At 27.1% G+C, this 14,817-nt stretch overlaps 1 protein-coding gene across 2 annotated transcripts in view; it reads right to left on the bottom strand.

Annotated features, from left to right (window-relative positions):
* Positions 1–14,817, bottom strand: part of LOC136082344 (uncharacterized) — a 158,260-nt gene that overhangs the window by 90,518 nt on the left and 52,925 nt on the right. For both annotated transcript variants that reach the window (XM_065801349.1, XM_065801348.1), the window contains exon 4: positions 9,518–9,572. The gene's annotated coding sequence lies outside the window, so the exon portion shown is untranslated. The remainder of the gene's footprint in view (positions 1–9,517; positions 9,573–14,817) is intronic.

Genomic DNA, 14,817 nt, shown 5'->3' with positions numbered 1-14,817 from the left:
TGCCGCATTGGCCTTAAAGTTTCATGCATCTGACTGTCTAACATGCTATGACGATGCTATGCGCAACTAACCACCAAGTGCATTCTGAATTCGCTACAAGCGCAACTACAAGTCTCAACAAGTCAATTTTGTTTTTACATATTATTTGTTCAATGCTACATTCGTTTTAGTTTCGTACATGAAGGGCATAAGAAAAGACGTGCTATATAAGTAATTGATAAAAGTGCCAAAATGTCCACTTTTCAGAAAAATATTTATCTAGTTGGAGTGATGAAAAATCAAATCTGCGGTAGTAAATTACCATGTAAACGAGATGTTTTGAGTGTACTTTTTTTATAACATGAGAGTGGTAAATTTAAATCTTAATGACAGTAGTGCTTTAGTTATTGATGAAGTGGTCGTTTTTTGGAAAAAACAAGAATCCCAGTTCAAAACCGTTCAAACTGTATTTCGAAATTTAATCTTTGTACGATAATGTCAGAAATTTAGAAAAATCTAAAAATAAAGATGCTGAACGGCAGAGAGAAAAAGAAAATGATTTTAAAGAAGATTTAGACAACCTTTTTGATATTGCCACCTTAAATGCGTTAAATGAGATTAAAATCGCCGAAGATTGAGAATTTTTAATTAAGCAAAGGGAAAAAGGTAGAGTAGGTTGTGTGTTGGGAGTAGATATCAAATTATTACGTAAGGAAAAGCGAAAAGTAGAACGCACAGCTGCAGAGTTGAAAAGAAAAGAAGATTTGTTGGAAAAATCTAGTTGTTCGATTGCATATTTTGAAATGGAAGATAAAGAAAACGAAGATTTACAAAAAAAAGTGATAAGTCAAGACAACAGTGAAGATGACACATATTTAATATAGTAATCTGAACAATCAACAATCTGGTCATCTTCAAACAAGAGAGGATGAAAGACGCTAATGACACCTCGCCTGGCCGCTGCCTTGGACAAATGTAAAGTGAGTGACAGGGATGCAATGCATATTATTTCTGCTGTCCTAGAAGTTCTTAATATAGATATCACCGAGTTTGTTCTCAATAGATCGTCTATCAAAAGAAATAGAGAGATTTTGCGGAAAATAAAATATTCATCAATAAAATCGGTAGAAAATGATGCAAATTTTATTGAAGTGCATTGGGATTCCAAAATATTGCCTGATATCACAAAAAATGAGAAAATTGATCGGCTTCCTGTGATCGCGGTTAGTTTAGATTTTGAACAATTATTAAGAGTACCTGGAATTGCATCATCAGGAGGATCGGATGTTTGCTCTGCTGTGTTCTATATTACTGGTGAATGGAATTTAACCGAAAAAATTCAAGCCTTTTGTTTTGATACTACAGCATCAAACACTGGACGTATAAAAGGAGCTGCAGTTCTGCTTCAACAAAGGTTAGGGCGAGATATTTTGTGGCTTCCATGCCGACACCATATATTTGAGGTCGTTTTGGCTGGTGTATTCGCGAGGACAAATGCAATTGTAGCATCCGGCCCTGAAATTGCTCAACTCAAAGCACTGAAAGAAAACTGGAAGAATATTGATAAAAGGAAATTTTTAGATTATACCAGCCGTTTATAATGCACTGAAAGCCGTTTATAATGCACTGAAAGCCGTTTATAATGCACTGAAAGCCGTTTATAATGCACTGAAGCCGTTTATAATGCACTGAAAGATGTAGCGCCCGAAATTATTTATTTTGTGAAACAGAAACTTGCAGAAGAGCAACCGCGTGATGACTACAAAGAGTTTTTTCAATTGACGTTCATTTTTTTGGGAGATAAAACAAATGTGAGTTTTAGGGCCCCCGGTGCATATCATTTAGCGAGATGGATGTCTAAAGCGATTTATTGTTTAAAACTTTTTTTATTTTGCGATCAAATGAAAATGAGAAAGGATAATTCAAAACTGAATGCAGAAATTTGCGTTTTCGTTGTATACTGTTATGTAGAGGCCTGGTTTTCAGCAACGAATACTTCAGGAACTCCCCTAAATGATATATACTTTTTGAGAAAATTGGTTAAATTTAAAAATATTAATGAAAACATTGCAACCATTGCAATAACAAAATTTTTAAAGCATTTATGGTATCTAAGTGAAGAGTGTGCTGCCATGGCAATATTTGACGATTGAATTGAGAGAGTTGAAAAAGTTAGAATGGCTCAAAAAATTTTGGAATGTGCAAGTAAAAACATAGAGACTGTGAATGAAAAAGAAGAAAATGAAGAGACAGAAGTCATTGAGAAAAAACTATCGTTGCAAATCCGAGATGTCCAAAATTTTGTTCAAAAAGATCTACCAACTGAATTATTGTCCGCCAATTCACTTCAGTTATTTAAACGATTCGGTATTTGTGTTGAATTTCTTCAGGACGATCCGCTGAATTGGGAAAACAGAGAGGATTATCGCACAGGAAAAAATATCATTTCAACCTTATAATGTACAAACAATATTTCAGAAAGAGGAGTGAAGTTGATTAAGGATTACAATGAAAAAATGACGAAAAATGAGCATCAAAAACAATTTTTGATACAGGTATGTATAAACAAATTTAATTTTTTGTTATTTTTTTCTTGAACACATTCTATTAGCTAGGTTTAGAAAACACATTCATTATTATTTTTATTTTATTCAGGTTGTTCAGGAGTACCGGAGAGAGTTTCCAGTCGTCACAAAAGGAGGCTTACTTTAATCCAAAATATGTTTCTGAAGTGGATGTATCATTTCAATAAATAGAAAATTTCAATAAATAGTATTAGGATAAATTATATCTTTATTTTACGTTTTCATTATAATTAGTATGTTTTTATACAAAAATTTAAAAAAAAATGCGTAATTTTATGTTTACAGTCGAGCGTACATTATCGTTCTTATAGGTAACTGCCTTACATTGAATCTCACAACTTCAGCGTCGATGCGGCACGTGTTAATATTAACCGATTGATCTGAAATTGGGTATATTTTGAAGTCTTATATAAAGGTACATTCTGGCAAATGATTTTAAAATAATTCGAAAAAAATTTTTTTCCTTATAAATAAGGACCACTCTAATATATATATATATATATATATATATATATATATATATATATATATATATATATATATATATATATATATATATATATATATATATATATATATATATAATATACATAATATATATATATTTATATATATATATATATATATATATATATATATATATATATATATATATATATATGTATATATATATATATATATATATAATATACATAATATATATATATATATATATATATATATATATATATATATATATATATATATATATATATATATATATATATATATATATGTATATATATATATATATATATATATATATACATATAATTACATATAAATAAATATTTATCTCATGGTCTCTCATGGTAAGTGGGGGAGGGGGCGTCGTATATGTTTTTTGCCAACTGGAGACACCAATATATATATATATATATATATATATATATTTATATATATATATATATATATATATATATATATATATATATATATATATGAATATATAACAAAAATTTTTCACATTAAACACTGTGTTTCAGCAATAAAGACTCATTAGAAATAAATGATCAAATTAATAAAACATCAAGTTATAGCAAAATATTTAATTACAGGAAGTCGCAAATATCTTAACTACTGTAAATCTTCACACAATTGTGGAATTTGCTGACACTATTATAAAAAGAAGACCTTGGAAATAATTACGTGTGCTTTTTTAGAAAAATATTTTTCAAAATGAGGACCTAATGTAACTATTATTTGAACTCATTTATTTTTATTGTTTTTTAGGATAAACTATTTTTCGTGCTTGTATTTAGAAATTAATTCCGATTTTTTATTTAATAAATATTCTTGATTTGCATGTGCAGTTATTTCAACTTTTTCTTGAAGGCGCAGTATACATTTTTTAGAAATATTGTTATATGCAGGCGCTGTTTTACGGATGGACCAAATCGGTATAAAATTGTCAATATTTTTATCTTTTAATTCCCATATATATATTGACAGCATGGTTTCTCTTGAGTACTTTTTTTTTTAAAAGATTGCTTATGATTAACAAAAAGCTTTTTCCATTCACCCTCTGTTTTGCCAATATATTGTTTATCAGGTACATTCTTAAAGGAAACAACACATTTATTCACCACATTATTTTACAAACAATTTCCATTCATTGGACAATTGCTTTTGTTTACAATTACAATTTTTTGTAGTTTTTTCATTCAGGATTTTTTTTCTGTTTAACAAAACATTATTTAGTTGCACATTTTTCATAAAATGATTCGCTTGTCTTAATGTTGAAAAATGGACATAGGAAATAAATGTTACTAATCTCGTAAATACTAAAAAAAGTATTGTGACTACCGTTATCTTGGTTTGACATCTAGCTAATGCTATTAAAAATATGCTCCACCGTCATAATGTGTGTATTAACAATGACAAACATTTAATAGTAAATGTATATAGCCTGCCCTTTATTAAATCTAGCAATACAAAGCTTTAGTCTTTACTTTGCTTGTTTGTTTCTAAACCTCTGCTTCTTCTAACTTTTTTTTGTGACCAAAAAAATCCTGACTTGTTTGATGAGTTTATTAAAAAGTTTTTTGAAAAGTTTCAAGTGCTTTCAGAAATTGGTGTTGTTTGCAAAGAACGTTTTTAAAGTATAATAATGTTAAAAAATTGGCATTTGATACTGCAGCGCGAGTAAAATAATAAATGTATAAAAAGAAATAGTTGTTTTCAATCAGGCCAATTTTTCATCTCAGCAAATACATATTTTGCTAAGATGAGTTATAAAGAATAAGTGTTTAAAAGTCTTATGATTGATTTACTTTGCATTTCTAGATTTGTTTTGGACTATATGCACCTAGTTTGCTTTAGGGTTGTTCGTCAACTATTGGTATTTTGAAATGGGAACCAAAGATACTTCATTTGTCATATGTTCAAATTATTCATATTTCTGAAAAGTCAAATTAATATTGTCAGATGCCTATATCAATCTGATATTGTCAGATGTCTATATCACTAATAGAGTTTAAAAAATTAAAGGCTACACAGTTAATTTTTTTTATATTGGTCTCTATGAACTGAGGATACAAACCAAATTATCAATGCATTGCATCAATGCATTGGTTATGCATCGAGGCATTGGTTATGCATTAATGCTGTTGAATTGGTTTCGATGGCTATATTATTGAGGCTGTGAATTACAATAGTCCAACATTCACAATATACATTGTACATACCCTGATTCATTTGTTATAAATTTTTGAATTTACGCTTCTTGATATGTCTATCTTTTCGTTTAAAACTTTTTGAACCTAATATTATTGGTTTTTGGTAAGAAGATGCCACCTGCTCAGTTCGTCAAGCGTTTAAGTGAAATATAAGTAGTTCAGATTGAAAAAAAAAACATCTAACAAAGTAGAAAGAAAAAATACCAAAAAACGTAATCACTGGTGTTAAGGTGTTATTTATTAAAATGACTTTGATTCTTCACTTTGAGAAAATGTACTTTTTCAGTTTCTTTATTGTACCATGCAAATCAAGATATATCATAATATATTGTCTTAGCCAAAATAACCCCTGTAAAAAAAAACTTTACAGAAATATGAACTCAAACACGAAAATAATTGCTTTTATCCATCATGTCACGGTTGTGTGTTTTATAAATTTTGGTTATTTATTCAATCAAAACATTTGGGGGGCAGTTTCATTAGTTTTGCAGCTTATTTAAGAATTGTTTTAAACTTAATTTTAGGAATTGTATGCTTAACAATTTGTAGTCAATAATCTTTCGAAAGCAGAAAGTTAGTCCAAGATCTGGTATTTGTAGTGTTTCTATTCGTTCATTCCGTATGTTTATAATTGTTTGTAACTTCATGTTTCTTCACATATTTTTTCCTCTTTGTCAAATAAAGAATACGCGAATTATTTGAGATATGGTTGAAATTTGGAAAGAAAGTAAAAATTAATCTAGTTTCACTCTAAATTATTGCATTTAATTTTAAAATTTTGAAATACAATTACTGCAAGGTTTATTTTTTAATCTTTTAATTTCAGTATTTATTTATTTGACTAATTTAGTTACCGTATATAAAATTAATAAATAAATGGAAAAAAAACTTCACAGCACGATGTTATACAGTGATACATTGTACTTTATTGTTCTTTGCAGTATAGAAATAACATAGCCAAAATGTTAGAAAAACGTCGAAGAACGTTTTTCTTACAACGTTTGGCCAAAGTTGTCAAAATAAAGTTGTTGTATGTTTTATTTCTGCCATTGTTCAAATGTATAAACAACGATAGAAAAGACATTGTCTCAACGTCATTTTTGTCAAAATATAACGTCTTTTTTTATAAAATTTAACTTTGCTGTAACGCCTTTCCGACTCCTCTTAGCTCATAAGTAACGTTATTATAACGGCATTTTTACATCGTTGCAATACGTTGCATATAACACAGGTCAACAAAAAAAATTTTTTTTTTGGTGCCGAGCAAACAATTTGTTTTTTGTATGGCATTTCTCATTTTGATTTCAAATATGCAACTCTTTTTTTACCATCAGGTCAAGTTGTAAAGATATTTAGGTTCAAATCTTAAGTATTTAGGGTAAAGTCCCTAATATTGTCGTAAAAAAAGTTATTCAAAAGTATGTCAACCTGGGTCTCAAAAGAAGCGTATTTTCATAGAGACTTTAAAAATATTCTGTTGACTTTTTTTTAAGAGTCTTTCGCATTTTTTCACATAATTTTTTTGTCAATAAATTTTAAGGAAAAACATTTATGTTTTCTAAAATCTCTATGAAAATACGCTTCTTTTGAGACCCAGGTTGACATACTTTTGAATAACTTTTTTTTCGACAATATTAGGGACTTTACCCTAAATACTTCAGATTTGAACCTAAATATCTTTACAACTTGACCTGATGGTAAAAAAAGAGTTACATATTTGAAATTAAAATGAGAAATGCTATACAAAAAATAAATTGTTTGGTCGGCACCAGAAAACTTTTTTTTTTGTTGACCTGTGTAATCGTTGCATCGTTGCAATAACGTTTGCAAAATGACATTTTCCCGCTGTTTCATTTATTACATCATACCAACTTCTTTCCAACGATACGGAAACCGTTAGAACAACGTTTTTTCAACGTAATTTTTCTTATTAGAATTTTATAGTAAAAATAAAAGTGAAAAAAAAAATTATTCTGCTTTTAAATATATATAATATTTTAATACAAAAGTGGAATAGGTTTGATGAGAATAGGTTTTATGATAAAAGAGTAAGAAAAGAGTTCAAAAGTTATAAATACTTCGAAAACGAAATCCATACTGTGAATAAGTTTTAACGTTTTTTGTGTATTTTTAAAACTTTAAAACAAGATATAGTCCTTTAGGTAATGAAGTTTGTTATTGAATACCGTTTTCTTTCATTTTAAACAACAACAATTCATATTCTGCAATTGAAATATTTAAGTCAGATGTAGTGCCAAAAAAAATTAGCACCCGAAACATAAACATATACAAAGTGATAAATTATTTAGAGTTAAGATTAGTATTAAGATTGACTGCACTTACCCAAACTTCGAGTCGATTTATGTGCATTCCTCGCGAGTTCTCTCTATTTAAGTCATTTTATGAATACAAAATAAAAACGTACCTATGGTATGTATAAATAGCCAATTGCGTATACATTCGGTATGTATAAATAGCCACACCGATATTTTGAGTATTCTTATTACTACTTTTTTTTCAAATTCTATAAATCAGAATTTTTATGAATATGTTAATGGCAGTACTGTACTTTTACTTTGCTTGAATAATGAAAAAAATTCCAAGCGTAAAAACTTGAAAAAAACATTGTTAAGGATTTCTTAATTTCAAAAAACATAAGGCGAATGTTGGCGTTTTTAGTGTATTTAAAACTTCAACGTCAAATTGGAGAACTTTCCTTTGATTTATGGATCTATGTAATGAACTCCGATTAGCATAAAATTCATCTTTATCATTAATAATGATAGGGTGTTTGCGGCATGATAAGGATTAAGCGAGTATATATCAAGTAAGTGTCAATCTGTAATAAAAAAAGGTTTTTTTTTTGTTTTGCTTTTGCAATCAAGCTGTATCTGTATTAATACAGCTAGCGTTATTTAAACACCGTAAACACCCTTTTAAATATTTATGAGTAAAATAAAATAAGTTTCTTTACTTATTGATCTTTTGTAGGCATTTATCAAGTTTTTTTTAACTGATTTATGATATGAAAAATTACTAGTTTAACCGGTAAATCATTCCATGCGGTTGCCGCTCGACTAAGGAGATAATTTTGTCTAAAAGAACTTTCAGTAAATTCTGTACGGTATTGTTGTGTCCACGAGTCTGAGTCTGATTTTTTATATATATTTATTTGCTCTTGTAATAAAATTGTCTTAATATTGTAATAATTTAAAGTTAGATTTACACTATTTACTCTGTTGACAATTTTAAAAATTTGTATAATGTCACTTTTTAAACGCCGAGTTAAAAGTTTTGTTAAATTTAAACTTATGAGTCTTTCTTCATATTATAAGAGAAGAAATTAGCTTAGTTGCTCGTCTCTTTACTCGTTCCAATATTGATGTATCTCATTTTAGGAGACCATACAACAATACTGTATTCAAGATGTGGACGGACAAGTGTGGGTTAAAGAACTTTAAATATATAACTTATATATATATATATATATATATATATATATATATATATATATATATATATATATATATATATATATATATATATATATATATATATACATACATATATATATATATATATATATATATATATATATATATATATATATATAAATTATATATATATATATATATATATATAAATTTATATATATATATATATATATATATATATATATATATATATATATATATGTATATGTATATATATATATATATGCAGAATAATATAGCCTCATTAAAGCATTAAGATCAGCATTTGAAAGAAATCTGTGGAGGTATAATACAAACATGAATTAATGGATTACTGCAAAGTAGTATGCTTGTTTGTGTGATAAAAATGTTTACTTTTATTTCATGTTTTCTTGTTAAAATAAAGTTGAAAATTAAACTTTGTAAATTACTCCAAAATTGTGTTGCAAAGGAATAACTTACCGATAAATTTACTGATAAGTTCAATGACCAATATTGTATTTTAATTAAACGGTTTTGTCGAGCTTTTTAAGTTTACCTTTTTTTGTATTAAATTTATCGGTAAATTTAAAAAAAAATATTGAACTTAAAATTAACCGGTTAACATATATTACTACTCTAAAATGCTAGTCTTAATTCGCTCTAAAAAGAGTGGTTTTGTACAAACTTAAAATAAGCATTAAACACCGATATGATCAAAACATAAAAATAATCAATTGAAAACTACGGTAACAATAAGAACTGTGAGAAAATATTTTTTTACCCAAAGCAAATTCTGGCAATGAATAAAGAAGCAGCTATCCAACCAGCATCTCTACCTATGCAAAAATAAAAAATAAAAAACTAAAAAAAAGTGAATTGTTCTTTCAAAGGCTTTTCATTTCTACGAATAATCTGCTGGGTTTTGAAACAACTTAAATTATCTAGTAACAGAAAACTAATAACAATGTTTTAATAACAGTCAACAATATGTAATAAGTGTAATAATATAACTAACAAGTTTTTTTATATTTAAATTCAAAAAATTATTAGTTTAAAAAATGCCACTTCATCATCACTTATTGGCAAGGGTTTAGAAAACCTAATTTTAGCCCATTTCTTTTTCATGTAATCAAAGTAAGTTGCAAATTGTAGTCACTCGAATTATAATTGTATTTTGCTAAGTGTAACCTGGCAACAGACAATCTAGTAACAAATTGTATTTTGCGATGTTGTGGCAGGTTTGTTGTTCTGATTTACTCCCAAAATTCCTTCTATTTAAATATTTTAAATCCCTGGGTAATCTATTTGATAATCACCGGATCAATCATTAATTTTAAAATGCTTCAAATTTCGACAAAATGGACTACCCAGCAACTCAAATATAAAACTCATACCAAAGTAAATAAATTTTATACTACGTACTTAAGCTATTATAATTTCTTTTAAAAAAGCAGCATAAAAATGCAACATTTCTGAAAAGAAAGATTTATATCTTAAGTAAAAATTTTGTTGTTCTCTTTTTATTAGAATTATACTGTTTTTATTACAGTAAATTATTTTAGTGTTTTTATTTAATTATTTTTTTGTTTGTTTTTTATTTCTGTTTAATTAATTAAATTATTTAGAATCAATAGTAGAATACCGATTCTGTTCTATTATAGTATGAAAAGCAGTTATTATTTTATATACAGCATTATATTTTTACTTTTTACGAATCAAAAGCAGTGTAATTTAGTCATATGTATTCTATATGCAACGGCGTAACTACATATTTTGCGCCTTGAGCAAGTAAAATTGGTGCCCCCTCTTTTTTCTCAAAGTTAGTCGAGAAAAGTTAAAAAAAAAATTTGTGTTTAAATTGTAGGGGTTTTATACAATATGTAATAGAAAAACCTTACATGTTTCTAATATCCAAGTAGAAGATACCAAATGGGTATAGTTGGCAATCCTGATGCAAATAATCCAATCAAAATAAAGTAAAGATTTAGGTTAGAAATTCTGATTCAAATATCATTCAAAATTTAACGTTTTTCTTTGGAAAAAGCCACGCGTTTAGTCATCTTATTGATGTTTTCGTATATGTTTATATTCTTCTAATTCGGACAATTAAATAAATATTTTATTTTATTGCTAATTGAATATAACTTTATAAAAATAATAAATTATTTAAAATCAAACCTATTCAAAATTTACAGACATTTCCAATTTCTAGCACATAGTTTAAAATTGTTTTTATCTTGCCTTTTCCTTTGCAAATTGATAAAGTGATTTACCCAAATCAAGTTAACAAGCTATTGCTTCCTCAACCAATATAGTGGCCAAAGAGCATAGACAGTGTTGTGACATGCTGCTTCTTAAACATGTTTTTATTAATTTCAGTTTCAAAAACTTTGTTCTCCTGTGGGAGACAAAATATAGCCGTTTTTTAACGTCTTTTAAACGTTCATAAAACGTCATTTTAATTACTATGCCGACAGGAACAGACTAATCAAAAATTGTACTCGATTCGTATTTATTCAAAGAGGTATGTTAGACAAGCTGGAGAGGTATGTTAGACAAGCTGAAAATAGGATCCGAAGCTGAAAAGAGTTTTAAAGAGTGTTTCAGTGTTTCTAGTATAATTATTCCAACGGTTAGTAAAAATGGCAGTTTTGCGATTTTAAAATAGGGAGTTTTAAAATGTGATTTGAAAGCGTTTAAAAGCCGTAATTTAATAAATTACTTTCTTAAAAGTCGGTTCGATTCGATTTTTATCAACTGTTTTAACTCCCAAGAAGTAATTACAACAAAAATCATGGATAAGGTAAAATAATTGTTTCTTGCATACTTCAATATTAACAGGGTGTCTGCCAATATTTTAACATGAATTTTCCCAATTTTTTCCATTTATTTCCCTATCTATCTGTTTTCCTTAACTTATTTTAATGTCACCCTAACTCAATTAAATAAAAGTTAGACCTAGATTCGTGTAAAAAAATGGTCGTCAATTCCAAAAATATAAACAATATTATAACCCACATTAGAAGAAGAAGTTCATAAACTATTTGCTGAATAAAATTTTATATTATGTATATACATATAAAACTTACTTAAGATGCGCAAGTTTGATGAAGAGCTATTTTCCCTGATTATCCCTCATTTTGTAGATATCTGATTTCACTGACTTTACCCTGTTTTCCCTTATCTGGCAGAAACCCTGATTAATGTAAAACTATCAATGTTTTAGTCAATCCCAACTGTTTTTTTTTCTTTTTTCCCTCCCCTTCTTTTTTCCTCCCCTGCCTTCTCAAGGGAGAAATTTATTACGTCCCTAAAAAACTCTATTTTAATCTGGAGAACATTAAAAATTTCCAAGATGTCATTTAGTTGCTTAAGAATGTTTGCGGATAACAAACAGATTATTTGCTTGCTGTTATTTGTTGAAGCAATATTCTTAATATAAGAATATAAAATATCTGTTTGTAAATCTGGCAAATATACTATCAAATGTTAATTTAATCTAGACGTTTTTAAATTCTTATAAATAATAAAAATAATGAAATCTAATCGAGACATTTATTATTGAATTTTTATCTAAACATTTGACAAAATTTGCTTAAAAAAAACAACATAAAAAAGTAACTATAAACTAATTATAAATTTGACTTACTAATTTTTAAGAACATTATTTTCTTTTATTTGTAATGCCTTGATTGCTTATGACGTTTTTAAAAATATATCATAGGATAGTTTTTTTTAAAAAGTGGAGTGTGATTGGATAACTTTAAGTTATGATATTTGAGCGGTATTTCATTAAAAACTATGCCCTCCTGCGCAATAGACTCTAATCCCGCTGGTTGTCACGCACGGTGCATAAGCAGTTTATGTCATCACATAAATCGGATTGAAGTTGCTATCAGACTTTCTGACTGCGTTTGCCTGTGATATGATACTTGTTGATTTTTCCAAGGTAATCTAGAAAAAGTGAAAAAGAAAATTTGCGCCCAAATAATTTGCGCCCTTGAATCACTTGCTCCAATTTCTCCCCGGTAGCTACACCTCTAACTATATTTATAAAACAAAAACTAGTAGGGGTCGTCCATTAAGTACGTACGCTATTATTTCTTCCTCCCTCTCCCTCCTTTCCCGCATTTTATCATACGCTTTTTTGAGTACCTAACTTAATCACAAAAACAATTTGTTGAATTATCCATTCCACTTCCGCATAGATTTTGAATAAGTTCATTTATTTCAGGACGAGTTAATCTATTTTATACTAATTTTTTTTTGTTTACATTGTATAATTATGTAACAGTAACAAAAATAACAATTAATTTTAACAAATTTACAATGATAAACAAAATAAACAAGTTAACTTAAAGAAGATCACAAAGATCTTGTCATCATAATCTTAAAAAACCCTTTTGGAAATGTAGTAATAAACTTCTTACAATTATAAAATTAAATAAGCTTTGTAAAGTATACAGATTAATACTATAAATAAAGTATACTGGCTCATTACAAACAGTAAAACAAATTAATTCTTAGTAACAAAAGAAAGCTAACATTTAAAAAATAGAATCATTAACATTTAAAAAATAGAATCATTAGTAGGAAAAAAGTACGTTTGCCCATGGAAAGTATAAAACTTTTAAGCTTAGTTTCAAAAACAGGCAAAAACGAAGGTAAGTAAATTAAAATTTTAAAAATAACTTAAGTCTTAAGTCACTTATTTTTACTTCTTTACTTATGGTAACATTAACTATATTTTAAATAAAGAATAAACTATTATGACTGCTAAGAGTAGTCATCAAATTATTCTTTATTTAAAATTTATGAAGTTTATATATAGTATTACTATAAATAAAGATCTTAGACTGTTTATCTTTAAACATAATAATAATAATTTTTATTGTCCATCAATACCTTTATCAATGACTAATGGTATTTTATTTCGGACTCTTGCAATTTAAATAAGTTTTTATAAATAGTAGTACATGTTATGACTTATGTTGATATTTGTATAAAATGTTTTTGGTTAATAACTATATATAAATATTTGTTGTTTTAAACTAAAACGTTCATCTTTATGAAGTACAATTCAATAATAACTAGCTTATTTCTTGATAATAAAGCACTTTTATTTTTCTCCAACTAATAGAAATATATAGAATATAGCATAGTTTAGAACTATGTTCAAGCCATTTCGTTTACTGAATTCCTATATGATGATGTTTACTAAATGTGCCAAAAGTTATAAATATTTATGAAACTTATTTTATGTCACAGATTTCCAAAAGATTTATTATTACAAAATAATTTGGTTGCTACTATGTGTAAACAAAACATTAATCCAACAAAGATTTCAAGGTTTGTTCTAAACATTTTACACCAGATTCATATGTTGTTATTGATTGGAATTTTTAAGTCATAAAAAAGTGAATTAAAAAGGAAGCTTTAACAAGCATTATTGATTTCCCTGTAGTTTAGTGAAAAAAATTATACCTGACCACAAATAAAAATGAAAAGAAAATCAAGGCAATAAATGATGCTACTTCTTTTGAAACTACCCTTTAAACTGCGTTCTTAGCCAGAGCTGAAACATCCTCTAAGAAACAAAATATAAGAAGCAAGGAACCTACTTTAAAAAAGAGAAAATATTGTCTGAATATTTCTAAAAAACATTATGTTACTCAATAATCAGTCTTAAAAAGTAGTATTAAAATTAATTTCAAAGCAAGAAAAAAAAATTAAAGTTTTGTAGTAACGAAACTCGCGACTTCACCAAAGAGTATCCAATTTACAATTTTTACTTTAACATTTGATGGAAATACAAATGGCCAATGAAGAATCCTACTTTAGACATTCTGTAAGTGATGTTTACTAAGAATATTCAATAAAAAATCTATGCAACTTTTCCATTAAAAATTTGTTAACTACGTGAAATTAAAATTTGTTAAATATTTTAAAATTATTTAAACTTTTATAATATTTAATGCTAAAAAAACCGTTTTTAAACAATTGCTTAAATCTATATGCACTAAAGAATATCTAATCAAATTGAAAAAATTTGCTCTTACCATAAATTTCTACTCTCATAGT

The sequence above is a fragment of the Hydra vulgaris genome, chromosome 07 (genome assembly GCF_038396675.1).
Source record: "Hydra vulgaris chromosome 07, alternate assembly HydraT2T_AEP".
Taxonomy (NCBI): domain Eukaryota; kingdom Metazoa; phylum Cnidaria; class Hydrozoa; order Anthoathecata; family Hydridae; genus Hydra; species Hydra vulgaris.
The sequence above is the reverse complement of the archived record's forward strand: the minus strand, read 5'-3'. Positions and strand labels throughout refer to the sequence as shown.